The sequence below is a fragment of the Pinus tabuliformis genome, chromosome 1_2, assembly GCF_031772625.1.
Source record: "Pinus tabuliformis cultivar Carrire ecotype Pingquan chromosome 1_2, CPIR1, whole genome shotgun sequence".
In the NCBI taxonomy this organism is placed as follows: Eukaryota; Viridiplantae; Streptophyta; class Pinopsida; order Pinales; family Pinaceae; genus Pinus; species Pinus tabuliformis.
The window spans coordinates 735,623,868-735,643,915 of record NC_142298.1 but is presented as its reverse complement, the minus strand read 5'-3'; positions in this window follow the sequence as shown (position 1 = coordinate 735,643,915).

Genomic DNA, 20,048 nt, shown 5'->3' with positions numbered 1-20,048 from the left:
ATAGTTTGGGACGATGCCACATCAACCCCATTATTCATGGAAAATGGGTTAGCCACATGATTATGATGTAAAGGCTCTAGAAGAGTCTATATTGTAACTCTAGTTAAGAGTTGATGTAGTCAAAATTAGCCACTAGTAGGCTATCGGGTTGTGTTATAATCAAGCCACTATGAGGAAGATGCATTCCATTCTTTCGAGAGAATTTTGTTCCATAGCTAAGAAAAGATAGCCAGGAGAGATAGGAGATAGAGCACACACAGAGGATTTATGCATTGTAGCAGCCCACGAGCCACAGGCATTACCACTTTGTACTTGCAGTCATATTTCTAGATAGAGAAAGAGAGTGAAGCGACCTCACCTTCTAGTTGGGTTTTCTCCCGAAATGGTTTCCTAGAGAGCACATCTTCTGTCTTATGTGTGTGTGTGAGATTATTTTTTGTTCTCTACTTTTCTGCATATTTTTTATTCTCATGCATTCACTAATTACAGTTAAATCTACAGATCTTAAAGTTTAATAAAACTATAATAGTGTAGATTATCGGATTTATAATATAATATTATCATATTTGTTGTAACGAACTGTCATCATCAAGTCATCATGCTGATGTGAAAATTCAAATTTCTCCATTTGAAAAAGGCACAAGTCAAATAAAGCCTTTTATGGCTACAATTTAACAATTTCTCTTCACACATCTAAATTTTATGGATTCATAGGTCATCTTCCTTTATAGTAATCCCAATCCATAAGCCCCTTTTTCCTTAAGCATGTATAACCTAAGTAATGTGTTCCATTTCTTTTCTAATTAGTCCCTTAAGATATTATACCTCTTTTTAGGGCTCCAACATAAGATAGAAAAGAATTCCCAATATTGGGATTCCAAGAATTATCAATTATAGTTAATTTCTTCAATAACAACAATTTTTCTTACACAGTCATAATTCCTTAAAAGTTTCAAGTGAACTATTTTCTGGAATTTTATTATGTTATTACTATTGCAACTTCAGTTTATAAAGACCCATATTGGGTGCTTATTAGGAATTATATCCAAGCAAAATGAGTTGGAAATAACATGGACATGTCTCCTGCCACATGTTGGACTCATCATGCCACTTGCCATGCAAGGTCTACAAAGGGAGTTAATGGAAAAATATAGGCTAGAGTTGGAGGGGGGTTTGCATCTCATATAGTGTTGTATACATAATGTCAATGGTGCCAACAAAAATCATGACTAAATTTGGTGCAATGAGATCTTATTGACAATGATTTTTCCTATAGAATCAACTTCCTATGTTCCACAATGAACAAGGAATAAGTTGTACGTAATTCATCTAGAATGATTTAAGGAGGAATTAAATCATTCTAAATGAATTATGTATTAGATAACTGGTTATAATCTCTATGGGAATGGATACATTCATTTGTCATCAATGGAAGACTCATATTCATCATCATCACCCTTGGACAAGGGTGAGAGGGATGTTGTAGATGTTTCTCCAACTTTCAAGAATTTGATGCAGACTAACACCTTGGAAATCCTTAATTCCATAGAATAGGATGTTAAGGTGGAGTGTTATTACACTAAATATAAGGTGGTTAATCATATGGTGGATGGATACTTTCCTTACCTAGGTTCCAATTGAAAATAGGACACCAAAATTGTCAAAATGATTGAATTGTATTGGTAGAAAGAGACTTGTGTGGCACATTCTCTTCTCGCAAAGGAGTTTGTTCATTCAAAAATTCAACAGTGGTTATATACTTTAGAGAAGTAGAATCAATTGTTGATCTCCCTTTGTTCCATTTTAGTCACAAAAATGACAAGGATGTCCTTGCAAATGCATTGATGGGAAACTCAAAGAATGCCCCTATTATGGTTCCCTTAGTGAAGTTAATGTTAGGAATGCTTAGTATTAATTATAGGTTTTTTTAGCTATTGTTTTTTTAATTCTAATACAATTTCCAAAATTTTACATATGTCATACACTCTACAGTATGCCCATATGCCATGTTGGGTGCAATTTCCTTTAAGATAGACTTTACATTTTTATAATGGAACCTTGCATTGACATGGCCTAGTTTCCCTCTTGGTAGGTCAATTTAATTTGTTGATCCTTTTTCGTAGAATCTTTCCATGGATAATCCTTCTAGGTCTATATGTCAATGCTTTCATGCTATTTTGGTTTACCCTAAGTAGAAAAGCTCTATAGCTTCTTTGGTTTTGTTGTAATTATGTATATTTTGTTTCAAATGTAATAGAATAGGGCAAGCTTTAAAATAATAATAATTATAATAACTTAATCTTAGTGAGAAAACCCAATGAATAAGGAACATAAATAATCATTTGTATGCCTAAAAATTATGGAATATATTTACATACATGGGATAAATCATGTGCCTTCATGAAAAGTACATGCATTTCTCGTTAACCACTAATTCTCAATGTTAATAATAATTATTAGTTAAGGTCAAGGAATCTAGGGTAGCAATAAAATAATGTTTGTTTTACTCAACCCCCTACGGCCCTTGCACCCCATTTTTCCCCTCTCATGGATTCATAGCCCCCATTATTTATCTTTTTTGTTCTCGAACCTATGACGTATTTGTATTATCATTCAATGTACAATTACAATCACATATGTTCAAATCATAGCCTTTTCTTCATCACCACCACCACATACACACACACACACACACACACACATATATATAGAGAGAGAGAGATATAGATATAGATATATAATTTAGGGAACAAAACTAGAGTATTATAAAACTTTCATTTTTATTTTTTCCATTTTCCTTTTATTATCATGACATGTAAGGAAGTTGCTTACATTGCTCAATGAGTCACCATAATTCATTTATCATGTTTAAATAATTGAATCAAGCCACCCTTAATTTATTCAATCAATCTTTCCTCAAATCTAGTTACTCCTTTGTAATCCATTTGCTCTTGTACAAATCCCACCCTTAACTTAACAATGTTATTAATAGTTATGATAAAGTTATACTTTTAAATATATTCCTTTCTTCTTCCAAAGGATTGATTTCCCTAAAAAAAACCATTATAGGCATTTCTACATTTACGAGGCAAGGAGTAGTGGATGACTAGAAACTTAATGTGAGACAAAGAGTTTTCTTAACTAATATATTTCATAATTTGAATACAATATGAGAACTATTAGGGACTCAATTGAGTCTATATTAAGTTCACTAGCTACTTCTACTCAACCTATGGAGAACCTCAATATTTTTTAATCATGTTATAAAGTGACTTTTTCCATTTTGTGTGTACATATATATAGTAATTAACAACAATTTTCTTCTTTGGATATTGCAATATGGAATGATGTTATTGATGAGCATCATTAATAATATGGGCTTCTATATTTCAATATGGAATGATGTTATTGATGGATGTCATTAATATTGGGTGTAATTTTCTTTAAGAAGGGAAAAACATGTAATTTTTTGGAAAGGAGCCCAAAAGCTCAGTACCTTCTTTCCACCCTCATCAACTCCCTGAAGCAGTTTGCATAAAGAAATTTCAAGATAGATTTGTTAGAGGTAATTGTTTGCATTCTCTCCTTGTGCAAGATGAGCTCCTGAGGTGTACTAGGCTTGGAAAGGACATCCTTAACCTTCTCCCACCTCCCATCACCCTTCGTCACCTTCATATAACATTTTAAACCCTTCATCACAGTATAAAAATTGCTCATTGTGTTGAGACAACATCTTGATGCCTTTGCTTGGGACTATAAAGAGATGAAAGGGGTGTATCCCTTAGTTTGTACACATCACATCTACATTAAAGAGGGATGTAAGCCTATGCACCAACCCCATAGGAGAATGAACCCTACCTTTAAAGACATAGTGAAAGAAGAACTGCAAAAGTTACTCGATGCATGATCCATTTATCCTATTTCAAATAGTAAGTGGGTGTCTCCTACTGTTATAGTACCCAAGAAGAATGGGAAGTGGAGAATTTGTGTTGACTACAGGGAACTTAACAAGGATACAAAGAAAGATCATTTACCCTTGCCTTTCATTGATCAAGTTTTGGATGGTCTTGTAGGGAAGAAGCTATTATCATTCTTGGATGGTTTCAGTGGGAAAAATCAAATCCAGATCATCCCTAAGGATTGGGATAAGACAATATTCACATGTATATGGGGGACATTTTCCTATAAGGTCCTTCTATTTGGCTTGTGTAATGCCCCTGCTACCTTCCAAAGGGAAGTGTTGAGTATATTTGTTAATCATGTTCATGATAGAGTTGAAATTTACATGGATGACTTCACTTCTTATGGGAATGAATTCCCTGAAGCTTTCTCCAACCTGTTTAAAGTTTTAAAGAAGTTCACTGAAATGATTATCTCACTAATTCCATAAAAGTGTGAATTTTTTATGAATGCAAGGATTGTCCTAGGTCACTTCCTCTGTAATGAAGGGATCCAAGTTTACCCTAACAATATTTCCATTATCAAAAGGATCCTTGTCCCTCAGAAACAAAGGGATGTTAGGAGTTTCTTATGACTAGCTAGATATTATAGGATATTTCTTAAGTATTTTAGTAAGATGACTTCACCTTTGTTCATATTGTTAACTAAGAATTCATATTTTTGTTGGACAAATAAGTTCCAAGAAACATTTGAAGAGTTGAAGGAGAAATTGATCATTGCACCAATTCTTATGGGTGCAAATTGGGCCTTTCCTTTTCACATCCACACTGATGCATCTGACAAAGTTGTAGCAGAAGTCTTGGGACAAGTGGAATGTAATTTTCCCTATGCCATATATTTTACAAGTAAGAATCTATCCAAGGATGAACTTAACTATAACATTACTAAAAAAGAGCTCTTATTTGTTGTACACTCCTTGAACAAGTTTAGGCATTACATCATAGGGTACCAAGTTTTTGTACATACTAATCATGAAGCCATTAAATATTTAATGAACAAATTTGATGTCAATGCTAGGATCATTATATGTTTGTTGTTGTTACAATAGTTTTATCTAACGATTGTTGACACGTCATGAAAATAAAATGTGGTTGAAGATTTTTTGTGTAGACTAATATTACCTACAGAAAATGAAGAGATGATCAATGATCAGCTCCCTGATGAGAACCTCTTCACCATTTAATTTTTATCTCCTTGGTTTTCTAACATGACAAAATTCTTGGTTGCTAGGAAATTTACTCCTAACCTCTCCTCCAAGGAAAAGAGAAAAATTGTCAGAAAAAGTGCCCCTTACACTTGGATTGGGGGAAATATTTTCAGATTGGGACCAGACCATATTTTGAGGAGGTGTGTAAGGGAAGATGAGGTCTTTTACATCCTCTCAGTATGTCATGATGGCCTTGTTGAGGCCATTTTTCTACCAAGAGGACAACTTTCAAAATTCTCCAAGTAGGATACTATTGGTCTACCCTACACCAAGATGCCAGGAGGTACACTGCCAGATGTGATGAATGCCAAAGGATGGGAAAGCCTACACCAAAGGATGAACTTCCACTACTAACCCAAGTGACTCTTGAGAAATTTGAGAAATGGGGCATGGATTTAATTAGACCAATTGACCGCCCATTTGGAAAAAAATTAAGAGGCACATTTATCTATGCAATGATTATTTAAAAAAATAGGGTGAAGTGAAGGTAATTAAGGCAGCCACAAAGTAAAAGGTCGCAGAGTTCTTGAGGGAGAACATCTTCTACAAGTTTGGTTTCCCAAGGGAGTTGGTCACTAATCAAGGAGCTCAGTTCACCTCTAATCTAATTAATGAAATAATGGAGAAACATCACATCAAACACAAAAAAATCCACCCCCTATCATCCTCAAGAAAATGGAAAGGTGGGGGTGACAAATAGAGCTTTGAAGAGTATCCTAACCAAAGTTTTTAGAAACAACAAAAAGGATTGGGAAGCTAGACTTGTAAGCCACTTTTTCCTATAATACCACATGGAAAACCATCACTGCGTTCACTCCCTTTGAGATGTCTTATGGCAAGAAGACAGTATAGTCAATTGGGTTTGAGTACAACACCCTAAGAATGGCAACACAATTGGACCTAGACATCACCAAAGCTCAGCAGGAGAGGATGCAACAACTCAATGCTATTAATGAACTTAGGTTGCAGGCTCTCATGCATACCAAGGTGGTCCAATTGCAGAAGGAATATTTGGCATGAAAAGAACATTAGGGAAAGGACCTTCCAAGAGGGTGATTAGGCCCTCTTATATGACTCAAAATTCAAGGGCTTCAAGGGAAATCTAATGATGAGATGGCTAGGTTCCTACCTAGTGGAAAAGTGTTATGAAAATGGTTTTGTCCAAATTAGAACAATTGATAAGGAAAGAGTTCCACTGTTAGTCAGTGGTTACCAACTGAAGCTTTACAAGATACCTTTTTCAAAAGATGATTTTACCAATTCAATTAGCAAAGATTTGAATGTGATTGGGAGTCTCAAAGCTCCCAATCCATCCATCATCTAATCAACAAAAAAATAGAGAAAGAAAAAAGTATAAAAAATGAACAAAGAAAAAAAAGAAGGATAAAAAGCCTGGGTGAAAACCTATATGAGGCACCTGAGGCAAGCTCTTCGATTGAAAAACTCCATGAGGTAGTCCAAGAGTCTGAAAAAAAAAAAAACAAAAACAAACAAACAAAAATGATAAAAAGAAATAAAATTTCCCCAGGAGAAAACCTCCTTTGAGGGACCCAGGGAAGTTCTATAACTTGAAAACCTCCTTTGACGTAGCTTGCAGGTCTCAAGAAAAAATAAAAAATAAAAAACTTAGAGGGAAAAAAATAAGAAAATACAAACAAGAGCAAAGGTAACCCTTACATTATTATTTTCTAACATTCTACAGGGTTCTAGTGATATTCAATGGAGATCAACAGACAAGAAAGAAACTTCAAAAAATTCAACTTCACATCCTCCAAGTTGGCTCTCTAAATGACTCTTCATCCCTCTATTGATTTCCCCGAGTCTTTCATCATTAGATTGCCTTCCTCACCCAATTCTGCCCCAATCCTGAAGTGCTATAGGATTGTTGCAGATTTTCTACAAGATTATGATCAATACAAAAATAAGGGTCAATTCTTATTTTTTCTACTCAAGAACAAGGAAGGGGGTCTACCATACCCTCATCATTCATTTCCCACATCACTTAACCTCTTCTCCACCCTTATTTCGCACTTTTTTCCATCAAAAACACTCCTTTTCACCCCTTCTTCCACCTCTTTCACCACGGGTAAAGGCCTCTAACAATTATCAATAGTTTATTCATGAATTTTTATTTTTTTAGGCAACACCCAGCGGAAAACTAGGGGAAATTTTGATCCTAGAATGGTTTGTGTGACTACTATAGAAAGACACACAATCCTGTAGCAGTATGCACAGACCCTATAGGACCATAGCTCGAACACTAGATCGAGAAGGCAATTATCATGGAAACATTGGAGGACTACCACTCTAATCTTGAGAAACTACAAGACCCTCTACAAGTTGCTACAAGATCCCTCTTCACCCATAAGAAACAACATTTGATCCACAATGGAACCTTCCTCTTGAAGAACCTGGATTATCAAGCCTCAATCAACAAGTAACATTTCAAAGAGAACAAATTTATCAAGCAAACAAATGCATGGAGAAGGGGAAACAAAAATATGACATCTCAAAAGACATGGAAAGCACCCTCACCCATTTTTAGAAATTCCATGCAAGCATCAAGTGACAAACACGTCAATGAGGACCACAAGGTAGGCACATGTGTAAAAAATTCCCAACTTCTTCCTTTGAGTGCATCGTTCTAAAAAATGTTGCAAATGAATGAGAGATGAGGGATTTTAGGTTGGAAGTGGTTCGACAGTCTCGGCCACCCTCAAATAGTTTGGCAGAGTTATCTTTCTCTCTCATCACATATGGATAAAATGACAAAAACAAAAGGGTAATTATTATGAGGAGTGCGACAACGGGCCTATGGAGGATTTGTGAAGGTGGTAGGTGGGGGTTAGCTCAAACAATGCATTGATCCCACCACTCAACCACTATTGGCATAAAAGTAGGCCCGAGCCTCATTTGTCATAAAGGTTTCATACTAAATAATGAAAGGAGGCCCACTACCATAATTGGAATTTGAGCCACTTACACTAGGGGTTTCATAGGATGCTACAAAGGAAGCTGCAAGGTCGAAAAACAATTGCTACAGGATATATACTGTGTGCTACAAGATACAAATTTCATGCTATAGGATTGATCTCGAGTTCTACAGGATTGTCCCGAGAGGTGAAAAATGGCTTGGTCTTGAACGAATTTTCTCACAAAAACCTAGAGTTACAAAGAAGCCTCCAAGGGATTGGTAAGTAAACAATTTCCGCCACCTCTTGTGAATAAAAATTCTGTGAAATTGTTAAAATTTCTCCACAAGAACATCCTACAACAACTTCCAAAAATGAAAGGAAATTGAAGTGTAAATTTTTCTCGTGAATTAAGAATAATAGTAGGGAAATGAGCTTGTTTTGAGTTGGACATGTAATTTTTCCTTCCCCTAACCAATAAAGAGAACTACTCCTTTTATCTCTACTCTGAAACCCTAAAATGCTCTAAAAGCTAATAATTGATAACAAAATTCCCTTCTATAAATTAAAAAAAAAAACACAGTAGGTATCATGGGGAGTGATTTTAATAGAAGAGAGCCCATATACTCATCAAGGATCCCCCAACACCCTCCTGTCAAACATATATTTTCAAACCACCAGCGGTTAGATTTCTCTAAGAAATTCAAAGGGTGTTATGATGAAATTACTCATGAATTTGTAGTTGCCCTCCAACCTCAAGGGGAAGATAGTGCTACCACCATTGTGAGAGGTCTCATTATCCATTTAAATGTAGAATTCATTAGTAGGGTGACCACATTTCCCCTAGGAGTAAGGTGTAGCAATGAGGAGAGAACATAGGCCATCATAGCCAAAAATAAATTCTTCCTCTCCGAGGAGCAACTGATTGAAGACAAAAATGGGGTTAGAAGAGAGAGTCTACCCTACCCATGGGATGAGGTAGCCTATCACATTATGAAATACATATCTTGTGATGTATCCTATTAGCTAAGGCTCTAGATGGATTTTCCTTTCCCAAGTAGATTAAGCATTCCCCACTTTCTTCTTCATTCCATAATATAAATGAACCAAAGGGTAAGAAAGAGAAAACGAAAATACATAGCCCATCATGGGCTCCTAAGGCTCATTATTATCGATGATATCGAGCATATCAAAAACCTTGTGTCTTGGATAGATTTTGTGGATACAGACAGGGAGGCTTTCCTTGAAAATCAATCCCAAGCCTTATTAGAGCATGGTGAGGCCAAAATGAATGATTCTATAGAAGAAGAGGCTGGTGAAGAAAATTAAGAGGATAAAGTAGAGGAAGAAGAAAAGGCTAATGAAGAAGAGGAGAAAGAAAAAATATATAAGGAGAGAAAGGGACAAAGAGAGGAACAAGGAGCCTCAAAGGTCATTGGGGAATCTTCCAAGCCTTAGAAGAGAAGGAGATAAGAGTGGAAAGAAATCATTTCAGAAGGGAATATCAAGCAAGAAGTGGGTGCCAACATAGAAGCCTCAAGTACACCTATGAAGCCTAATGGGAGATAGCCAAAGAAGGACCCTCTATATTTCAAGAAGAGGAGAAGTGGTAAAATCAAGCAAGGAAAGCCTCAACCTTACTCAACAACCCAATCACTGTTGAGGGGTTAGTTAGTCACAAGGAGGGAGAATTGAAGAAGGATAAGAAGCAAACTAAAAAAATAACCTCCCTTAAGGTCAAAGGAAAATAGCCCCAAGCCTCACAAAGGAGGCCAAATACTAGGGGAGCCAAGACTAGAGAACTCCATGAGGAATCTACCATGATATAGAAAGGCAGAGAAGTGTTACAGGAAAGCAGGGAAATGCTACAGGAAATTGTTGCACCAACAAAGGAAGAAGCTGAAGGGCCAAAGGAGTTGCAAGAACCTTATATACAACTAGATCTTGGGTCCTATTACAAATTCTTTGAAGTGGGACAAATAATATCCACCAAATTTACAGTCCCAATCCTTCTAAAGCTAGACCAAGAAAGAAGTAGAAGCCATCGATAGATGTAGATTGCAAGGTCCAAAAGAGTTGAGGATGTGAGCCTGGTGGAAGAGAAAATGAAAAAGATGGGTGAGGAGATGGCTGATTTGAGACTCAAAGAGGAAAACATGAGGGAACAACTGAATTTTGTAAACAAGAGATTGAAAGAATAGTTGCAAGAGAAAGAGGGGAAACTTGCCACTATTGCAAGATTGGCTATGGAGGCCATCCAATATGCAGTTGTTCCCTCATGTTTTCCTCTTAAAAGGGAAAATTTCCACTATGGAAAGGTTGGATATGGAGGCCATCCAATGAAGACACCCCTTAAAAACCTATGCTCTATTCCTTAAGGAACAATGTTTTCAGTTTCATATCAAGACCCTATCACAAAATGGTTCACACTCTCTTCAAGACTACAAAACTTTTACTGAATTTTTCCATAGATCTAGTGTGGAGGAAAGAGCTAGAATGGAAAATTTATATATGCACAATATCAGATTGACTGATATGAATGTTTTGGATCCAAATTCTAGAATGGTATATGTACAACTGATGGCATTGGCCTCCTGTCTTACTCATGAGGAAGCAAGGGAGGAGGAGACAAAAATTGTCATGTCTAGGGAAAATAATGAACCCCTATGGATCATAGAAGAATTGAGAGCCCCTCATCTTGTCATCAAAAACCATAGAATCATTTTTGAATACCTTAGATTGGCACCAATCTACATATAAAAACAATAGCAATCCATCTTGCACTTTGAGGATAATTTCAAGTTTCTAGGAACCAAGAGTTTGTAGGCTTGTCAGAGGAGGTGGAACTCCTTACCACATAGCTTAAAAATTAGAGTATCACTCTCCAGAAAGACTGAGGAATGCCTTGGAAAATACACCCTTGTATAAAAGAATAGTTCAAAGGTTGAAGGTCAACTATATTGGGCTTAAGTCCAACCCCTCTCTGCTATTGGGGTTATAGGAAATAAAAGAGCAGGAAGAAGAGCAATAGGAATGGGCAGAGAAAAAGAAGAATGCAGGGTTCCACCCTCAAGATGGCACTCCATCAGAGATACCTTTGAATGTCAAGGTTTCCACCAAGGTTGTGAATGAGATGAAATTAAGTGGTTGATTTTCTCAAATGGTGAGCAACACCTTCAGTAGGGTGATGATGATGGGCCTCATTAATAGGTATAAATCAAGGCCCACTTGGTCATCCTTCAACATAATATTACCTCTCTCTTGGCATTTAATAACACCTATGTGGATTATAATGTGTTTATTAGGGAGATTAAGGAATTATTATCATATATTGTGGCCTAGCATGATTAATGTGCAGTAAAAAGAGTATGTATTGTATAGAAGCATGTCAGAGATTAGTTGGAGGGAATGTAGGAGGATCAGTCCCTACATTAACTCACCAAATAAATTCCTTATCTATTGGCCAATTACTACCCTCAATGGCTGCATGGATCTCAAGAAACTAGATCCACTTTTATATGGATTTTGGAGGGAAGCAACCCTCCTTCCAAGGAGGCTTTCACTTCACTCATTTTGTATAAATAAATGAGCCCAAGAGATTAGTAGGATTCAACCTCTTAGAGGAGCATATTGACTGCTAGATATAGGAGCTTGTACTTGTCATTTTCATTTCGATATCATGTACTTGAGCACTTTTTGAGATTAATGAGAAATATTTTGTTGCCTTCGGTCTAAGTTTGTTCTATAGGGTTGAGTAACCTTAGGTTTAGGCCCAACCCAAGCACTCTAGTCTCTATCCTTTGTACATTTTTGCTATGCATATTTCCTTTATGTGCTTAGTTTATTAGTATATCCTTTATTGCAAGTTTAGTTAATATAAAAAGTTTCCTTTGCACATTTGTCAGTCATCTCTCTTGGAGAGTGTGATTGTAGGCCTTACATTGGAAACAACAAAAAGATAGGTTTCCTTTCAATGTAGTAGTTACATCTTGAATAAAATTTAACTCGTCCTTTCCTTCCTAGTTTATTTGTCTGCAATTAGTATTGTTAGCTTGCTTTAGATGTTTTGCAAATTGAGTAATCTTTGTGGTGTGCAAGTCATACTATTGGGTTGCAGGGTAGAGCATTATCATTTTCACTTCTAACCCTACTATCAGTACCCTCTTTCCATCCTCATCAATTCCTTCAAGTAGCCTACATATAGAAAGTTCAGGACAAATTTGTTAGAGGTCATTTTTGGAATTCCATCCTCATGCAAGATAGCCTACTAAGGATTACAAGGCTTGGAAATGACTTACATAACCTTATACCACTTCCCATTAGCCTTCATCACCTTCATATCACCTTTTAAGCTCTTGGAATGTTCTAAAATTCAATCCTATAGCAAAATAAGGAAATCTTGTAGCATCCTATAGCAATTTTGTAGCAACTTGTAGCACCACACAAAAACCCCTCAAAACTTGACCAAAATTGTCCTTTAAGCTTAGTTTTTTCCCATTAGTCATTCACAATGAGTCCTTGGCCTTGAAACCAAGTTTGAGGAAGATTAGAGACCACTTAGGACCTTTCTTTTCGTCCCTGTAATTTATTTATGCAATTAGGGTTAGTGATTGAATTCATGGATTTGATAGCACATGTATAGACTACATTGTCACTTCTTAAAGAATTTATTGAGTCTTGTCATTAACATACAATCTCCTTTCAATGAAGTAGTTTAGAATTGGTTTCATGATGTAGCTAGACTAAGGTTATTTCCTTGTCATTGATTTTCTACAATAATTTAGGGTTTCCATTCCAAACATTTACATTTCTTGCAAGTAGATCAACATTTCATTTTATGAAAAAATTACATTTCTTGCAAGTATATGTGAATTTTATTTTATGCAACATTTACATTTCTTGCAAGTATATTAGAATTTCCTTTCTTGAAAAACCTACATTCAATTTGCAAAATGGTCTTTGTATACCTTGGTTTGATCCACTACCTTAGAGTAGCTTAAGTAGAACTTAGCCTATTGTGCATGCAACACTGTCACCTCTTAAGTTTATACGAATCCAAGGTTGATAAATTAAAACTGGTATTCTTAGGAGTTGCAATATTCTTGTTGCAATACTAAGGCTCATCAATTATTAACAAGGAATCAAATTCAAAAAATTGTGGAAAAATCTAATGGAAGTGCAATTTATTTTTTTATTTGGAAAACCTAAGCATAAAAAAGAGAAGAATGTTCATGTAAATAATAATAATTTACTAATTTTTAAAGCCCATGAAAAAATTCTTAAAAATATAATAGATAAAGTGACCATGTTTAATGAATAATTTTCCTTATTTTTCATAATATAATATGATATCATAATTATTATGCTACATTATAAATAAATATTAAATATAAAAATTATAGATTGTAATATAATATAAATATAATTGTTTTTGAAAGTGTGTTTGTGGTTCAAATTACACTTTTCTTAATAGGTTTGATTCTTTTTTTTGTTATTCCCTATAAAATAAAATACACCAAATGTAGTTATACTCACAAAATTAAAATTTAATAATAATATTTCTACTTTATTTCTAATGTTTGAACACCACAAAAACCTTATCTTATTTTTTCATTGACTTCCTCGTTAATTCCTACCATATGTATGGTGGGGACCATCATCCTAGCCAATCAGCTAATCCTGACCTTGATGAGGTTGCAAAAAATCTAGGCTTATATCAACAACAAGGATCCTTAACGTAGGCTTCAACTAGCCAAATACCACTAGGAAGCTACCTTCCAAAAGCATCCACAGATCCAAAGTTTGAGGTGCATTCCAATTGAATTGGGGAGTACATTCAATACATGCAATAGCATGCTTAAGTGGAAATTTCCTAGGCATTTAGCCCTCAGAAAAATCCCTCACCTACTAGATTCCAAATATGGAATCCAAAGGGATAGATCAAATTGGAGCTGGGGAAGAAAGACATTTTCACCATTATCTTTGTTAATGTTGAATATCACATGAGGGTTATCGTAATTGGCCCATACTTCTTCAACTTTGTAGGATTATATCTTAGGTTTTGGATGGAGAGATTTGTTTCAAGAAAGTGGATTTTACAATAGCCCAAATTTGGATCTACATGTACTCTTTTCCTAGAGAATTTTATGATGAAGAAATAAAAATCTCAAATCCCTAGCCCCTCCTTCGAACACCTCCCCCCTATAGATAGATATGCTTGATACCCACAACCCCAAAGAATACTCTAAAGTTCCTCCTAATACCTCCTCACTGTAGGTTTTAACCCTGTACAGAAATTACCTGCATACGAATTCTAATAACAGAAAATAAACAAAGGTGAGAGCATAACTGATCCACGTGGATATTGGTGGTTGCCCACCTATTCCACTTGGACCTCCACCATTGTTTCTTTCAATTTTTCAGTTTCCTTATTTGTAGCACAATTTACTATTTTTGGCAGTTTCTCGGGTCTTGAACTTCCGTAGTCATTTTGAGGCCCTAAACAACGTTTTTTGGAAAACTGGGAGAAGCATGGGTCCATGGACCGATGTTTCTCATCCTAAAGTTTTAGTCCTCATATATATATTTTTAACAAGGTACTATGCATGTTAAACAAAGATTGTATGCCAAAGTTATGACCCTGGGAAGTTGATGTACCAATTTACCCAAAAGGGGGCCCATAGTTTGATGCTTCATCTCCTAGGGTTAGGTTTTTGGATGTTTAGGGTTTTCCATTGTTTCTCAACAATAAATAGGCCTTTGAGCCTCATTATAAGACAGATCAGAGGCATGTAGCCACCACATCTCTTCTCAGAGAAAAGATACCATTGCCCGAGCTAGTTTATTTCCATTTCTATTTGTAAGCGTATTTCATTATTTTACATCAATGAAATGAAGTATTATTTCTATTGCATCTTTGTATTTATGGTCATATCTATAATTTTTTGCGTTCATGTTTAAATCCGGATCAGTGGTATTAGAGTGGTCTTCTCTTTCTCTGTTTTTCTTTGCATGTCCCCAACGAGGTCGGGGTATAAGGAGTTAGGGCTTGAACTGGTCAAACCTATGCAAGACCAGCCTCGCAAATCCTGATGGCCTCCCATGGTGGATGAAAAGAAGGAAGAGGGCAAGAGATCCTATCAAAATATTTCTCGAAGAGGCCTCGAGTGGCAAAGGAATGCAATGATGGACAACTTTTCCCAGATCCTTCAGCGGCTACCCAAGGGCGACACATCTACTTCCAATAGCTACTTTGGAAGTGCCGCACCCTTTAAGGTACAAGTTAACTTTGACATTCCCATATTTGAGGGTCAGATAGATGCAGACATTGTAGATAAATGATTAAATCTACTAGAAGGGAATTTTTCTGTCCATGATTTTTCTGGCCGGGAAAAGATTACTTTCACTCTTCTCAAAGCTACCCCCCCCCGTCAAGGACTCGTGGGAGACCTACTACAAGTAGAAGGATGAAAGTATGACATCACTGTTTTCAGCCTCACCCACTTGGAATTCATTCTGGAATGCCATCAAGGAGCAGTACTACCCTGTCAAAATCCATGATGATAAATACATAGAGTGGACCACGCTGCGGCAGGGAAGGGACCAAGACATGTCGAATTTTACCAATATTTTTCATACCCTTCGCACAAAGTTGGGTATCAAGGATTCTAAGTTGCATTTGGTACTCAAATACTGCATCTGCCTACACAGGTACATCCAGGATGAGATGGAGTTCCTAGACATCACTCGGCATACCGATAAGCTGTCAAGATCAAGCAGAAGTTTAAACCGAACAAGCAAGACTTTGGATCTGTGAATCTGAAGCAAGGGAAAGGTACCCCCAAACCATTGAACAAAGGACAAATCCAAGGCGGGGTGGCCTGAGACAACCCACCATAGCTACAAGCAAAGAACAACATCGTGAAGCCGAAGAATGACATGGGAAAGTGGTGTGAGTTCCATAAGAGATCCACTCACAACACAAGTGAGTGTCGGGCCAAGAAATCACTGGTGGACAAGCTAAAGTTTTCAGAATCAGATGGATGTTCTGACTCTGATTCAGAACCTGATAAGGGGAATGAAAAAGGGAAGCATATTATCGATGCGAAGCCCAACGCCACCGTTGCCACTACGAAGATCCAGAAGGAGGAACCCAAAGATCTAGAGGAGGAGAAGTGCCTCTTCAACTCCCAGATGTGGGTAAACGGTTCCCCACTACAGTTCATTGTCGACAATGGGAGCCAAAAGAACCTCATTTTGGTAGAGGTCATCAAGCGACTGGGATTACCAACCACAGCACATCCACAACCATACACCATTAGGTAGCTTCACCAAGGACGGGATCTTCGTGTGACCTAGCAGTGTCACCTTCCATACAACATCAATCCCTTCATGGATGAGGCGTTGTGTGACATTTCTTCCCTTGATTTTTGTGATGTATATTAGGCCAACCATACTTGTGGAAGCGACATGTTGTGTATGAGTCCAAACCTCGTGTTGTTATTGTTACTTTGGTAAATAATTTGTACAAGATACTAGGGTAGCACTACCTACCACCATCTCTTTGGTTACTGCAAAACAATGCAGTAAGCTCATTTCCAAAGTTGAGAAATTTTCTTTCTTGATGATACGCCCTCAAGAAAAGAAGAAGACGGTGGCCATGACCTCCAGATGGGGCCCCTCTACACAACAACAATAGATGAACAAGGTCATGGAGGAGTATGAGGACATCTTCACCTCCCCCACATGGGTGCCTCTGCACTACTAGGTCAAGCACTCCATCGATCTAACCCCAGGTGCACCACTACCCAATGGATCAATCTATCGATGCTTCATTCTGGAGAACGATGAAATCAAGAGGAAGATTCAAGAACTGCTGCAGAAAGGTCACATCAGACCGAGTTCATCACCCTGTGGGAGCCTGATCGTGTTGATACAGAAGAAGGATGGGACTTGGAGACTTTGTATTGACTATCGAGCACTGAACAAGATCACTATCTGGAATAGGTACCCGATCCCATGAATTTATGACCTTTTGGTCCAACTAAAGGGGGGAAAATATTTCAGCAAGATCGACTTGAAGTCAGGATATCACCAGGTACCAATCGAACCCTCTGATGTGTGGAAAACTACCTTCAAAGCCAAGGAGGGCCTTTTCAAATGGTTGGTTATGCCTTTCAGGTTGACGAATGCTCTTGCAACCTTCATGGGGTTGATGGATGACATATTATAGCCATTCACCAACTCATTTGTGGTATACTCAGATGACATCCTGATCTTCAGCCAGAGTTGGGAAGAGCACCTCCATCACATCCAAGAGGTTCTCCAAACACTGCAGCAACACAAACTATGTGCTAATTTGGATAAATGCACTTTTGGCATGACCCAAGTTCAATATCTAGGATACATTATTGATGAACAGGGGTGCATGTGGATCCAGCCAAGATCCAAGTCATTCAGTATTGGCTAGCTCCAACCACTCTGACAGAGCTCCGTAGCTTTCTGGATCTTGCCAATTTCTACCAGAGGTTTGTGTTGGGATTCTCTCATATCACTTGTCCCTTGAGTCAAGTCACCAAGGGAGAAGCGAAAGAAAAATTATTTTGTTTTGAATCTCAATAGAAGGAATTCGCAGAGTTGAAACATCGCCTCTGCTCGGCACCATTTCTCACATTACAAGACTTGCAATATCCATTTGAGGTCGAGACAGATGCTTCTGACTATGCTATTGGGGGAATCCTTCCTCAAAACGGGCATCCATTGGCATATCATAGTGAGACACTTTCAGACATAGTACGGAAGTATCCCACTTATGAAAAAGATATGTATTCCATTGTGCAGGCCTGCTGACAATGGAAGCATTACATTTTGGGGAAGGAAACAGTCATCCACACAGACCACCGACCCCTGTAGTTCATACAGATGCAAGGGAAGTTGCAGAATGGTCACCATCAGAAGTGGTCCACATACCTACAACAGTTCCATTTGAATATCAAGTATAAGAAGGGCAGCACCAATAATGTATGCAGATTACCTCGGCTGACCACTGATCATGGCGTTAACCATCGTGCTCAACTCTTGTGGGCACGAGACTTCTAATTGGCCACTTCTCTACAAAAGTGACCCAGAATTCGGCCACACATACTAAATGCTCTTGGAGGGTCAAAATGTTCCATATTTTCACCTCCAGGATGCCCTGTTGTGCCACCTGAGTCACCTTTGTGTTCCTTCAAGCAAGTGTGCCAAGATGATTTGGGAAGCACACTTTAGTTGGGTTGCTGGGAATTTCTAGGTCGAGAAAACGGTGGCAATACTACAGAGTATTTCTATTTTCCGAATCTTTGACAAGATGTCGGGAAGTACATCCGATCCTACACTGCCTGCGCCATTGCCAAACCAACCATCAAGAAGCAAGGCCTCTATACTCCGCTACCTACCCCTATTCAACCTTGGGAATCCATCTCCATGGATTGCATGTTGGGCCTTCCTTCTACTAAGCATGGAAATGACTGTTTTTTTGTGGTCGTCGACAGATTCTCTAAGATGGCCATTATGGCGGCCTGTAAGAAGAATATCACAGTAGAAGCCACTGCTAAACTCTTCTTTGAACAAGTGTGGCTACACTTTGGGATCCCATAATCCATCATATTAGATCAGGACAGCAGGTTCCTTAGTGCATTTTGGTCCAGTCTCTGGTCGATGTTGGACACCAAGCTCACTAAGTCCATAGCTTTCCATCCCCAAACTGATGGCCAGACAAAGGTCGTCAACAGGATGATCATACACATTATATGCATGTACAACTCAAAGCACCCATGCACATGGGATGAGAACCTCCCCTATGTCCAGCACAGCTATAACTTGGCTCTCCAGAGCTCGACTAGCCACAACCCCTTTCAGGTGGGTTTGGGATTCTAGCCGCTATTTACCATTGATGTGGCCATGCCATTTGCAGCTACTTAGGCAAATTCGGCTCATGTCCAGTCTGAAACCAATAAGGAAAACAACTTCATTGAGCACATCCAACATATCTGCCAGCAGGTACATGAGAGTCTGGAGAAATCAAATGCCAAATATAAGTAGCGACATGATCAACATCGGGTGCCACACAAGTTTTAGGTGGGCGACAAAGTCTGGTTGCATTTGCAAAAGGAACGCCTTACCGGAGCCTATCAGAAACTCAGACCACTCCAATATGGTCCGTACACTATTATCAAGGCTCTGGGAGATAATGCATTTGAGCTCAACATTCCCCCATTCCTTGGCCTACACCCAGTGTTCAATGTGGACCGCCTTCGACCATACTTTCCACCATTGCTAGACACATCAGACACTACAGAACAACTCGCACCTACATATTTAAATCTAGATTGCATGGAACAGGCCACAAGTGATCAAATCATGGACACGCACAGCAAGAACACCCGACAACAAAGGATCCAACTATATCGAGTTTCCAAAGCATGCCAACTCCTTCACCAGGGCAAGTGGCTCACCAAGGACCAAGTTCAGCAGAAGTCTCTTCATCTCATGGAGGAACTCAACGCAATGGGGACCATTGCTTCCTAAGGGGGGAGGAATGATCCAAGTGGATATTGGTGGCCACTCGCCTATTCCACTTATACCTCCACCATTGTTTCTTTCAGTTTTTTAGTTTCCTTATTTGTAGCACAATTAACTATTTTTGGCAATTTTTTGGGTCCTAAACTTCGAGAAACGTTTTGAGGCCCTAAACGATGGTTTTTGGGAAGCCTGGGAGCAACATGGGTCCATGGACTGATGTTTCTCATCCCAAAGTTGTAGTCCTCAGATAGATCTTTCTAATGAGTTATTGTGCACGTCAAATGGAGATTGTATGGCAAAGTTACGACCCCGGGAAGTTCATGTACCAATTTACCCAAAACGGGGCCCATAGTTTGGGGCTTCATCTCCTAGGGTTAGGTTTTCGGATGTTTAAGGGTTTCCAATGT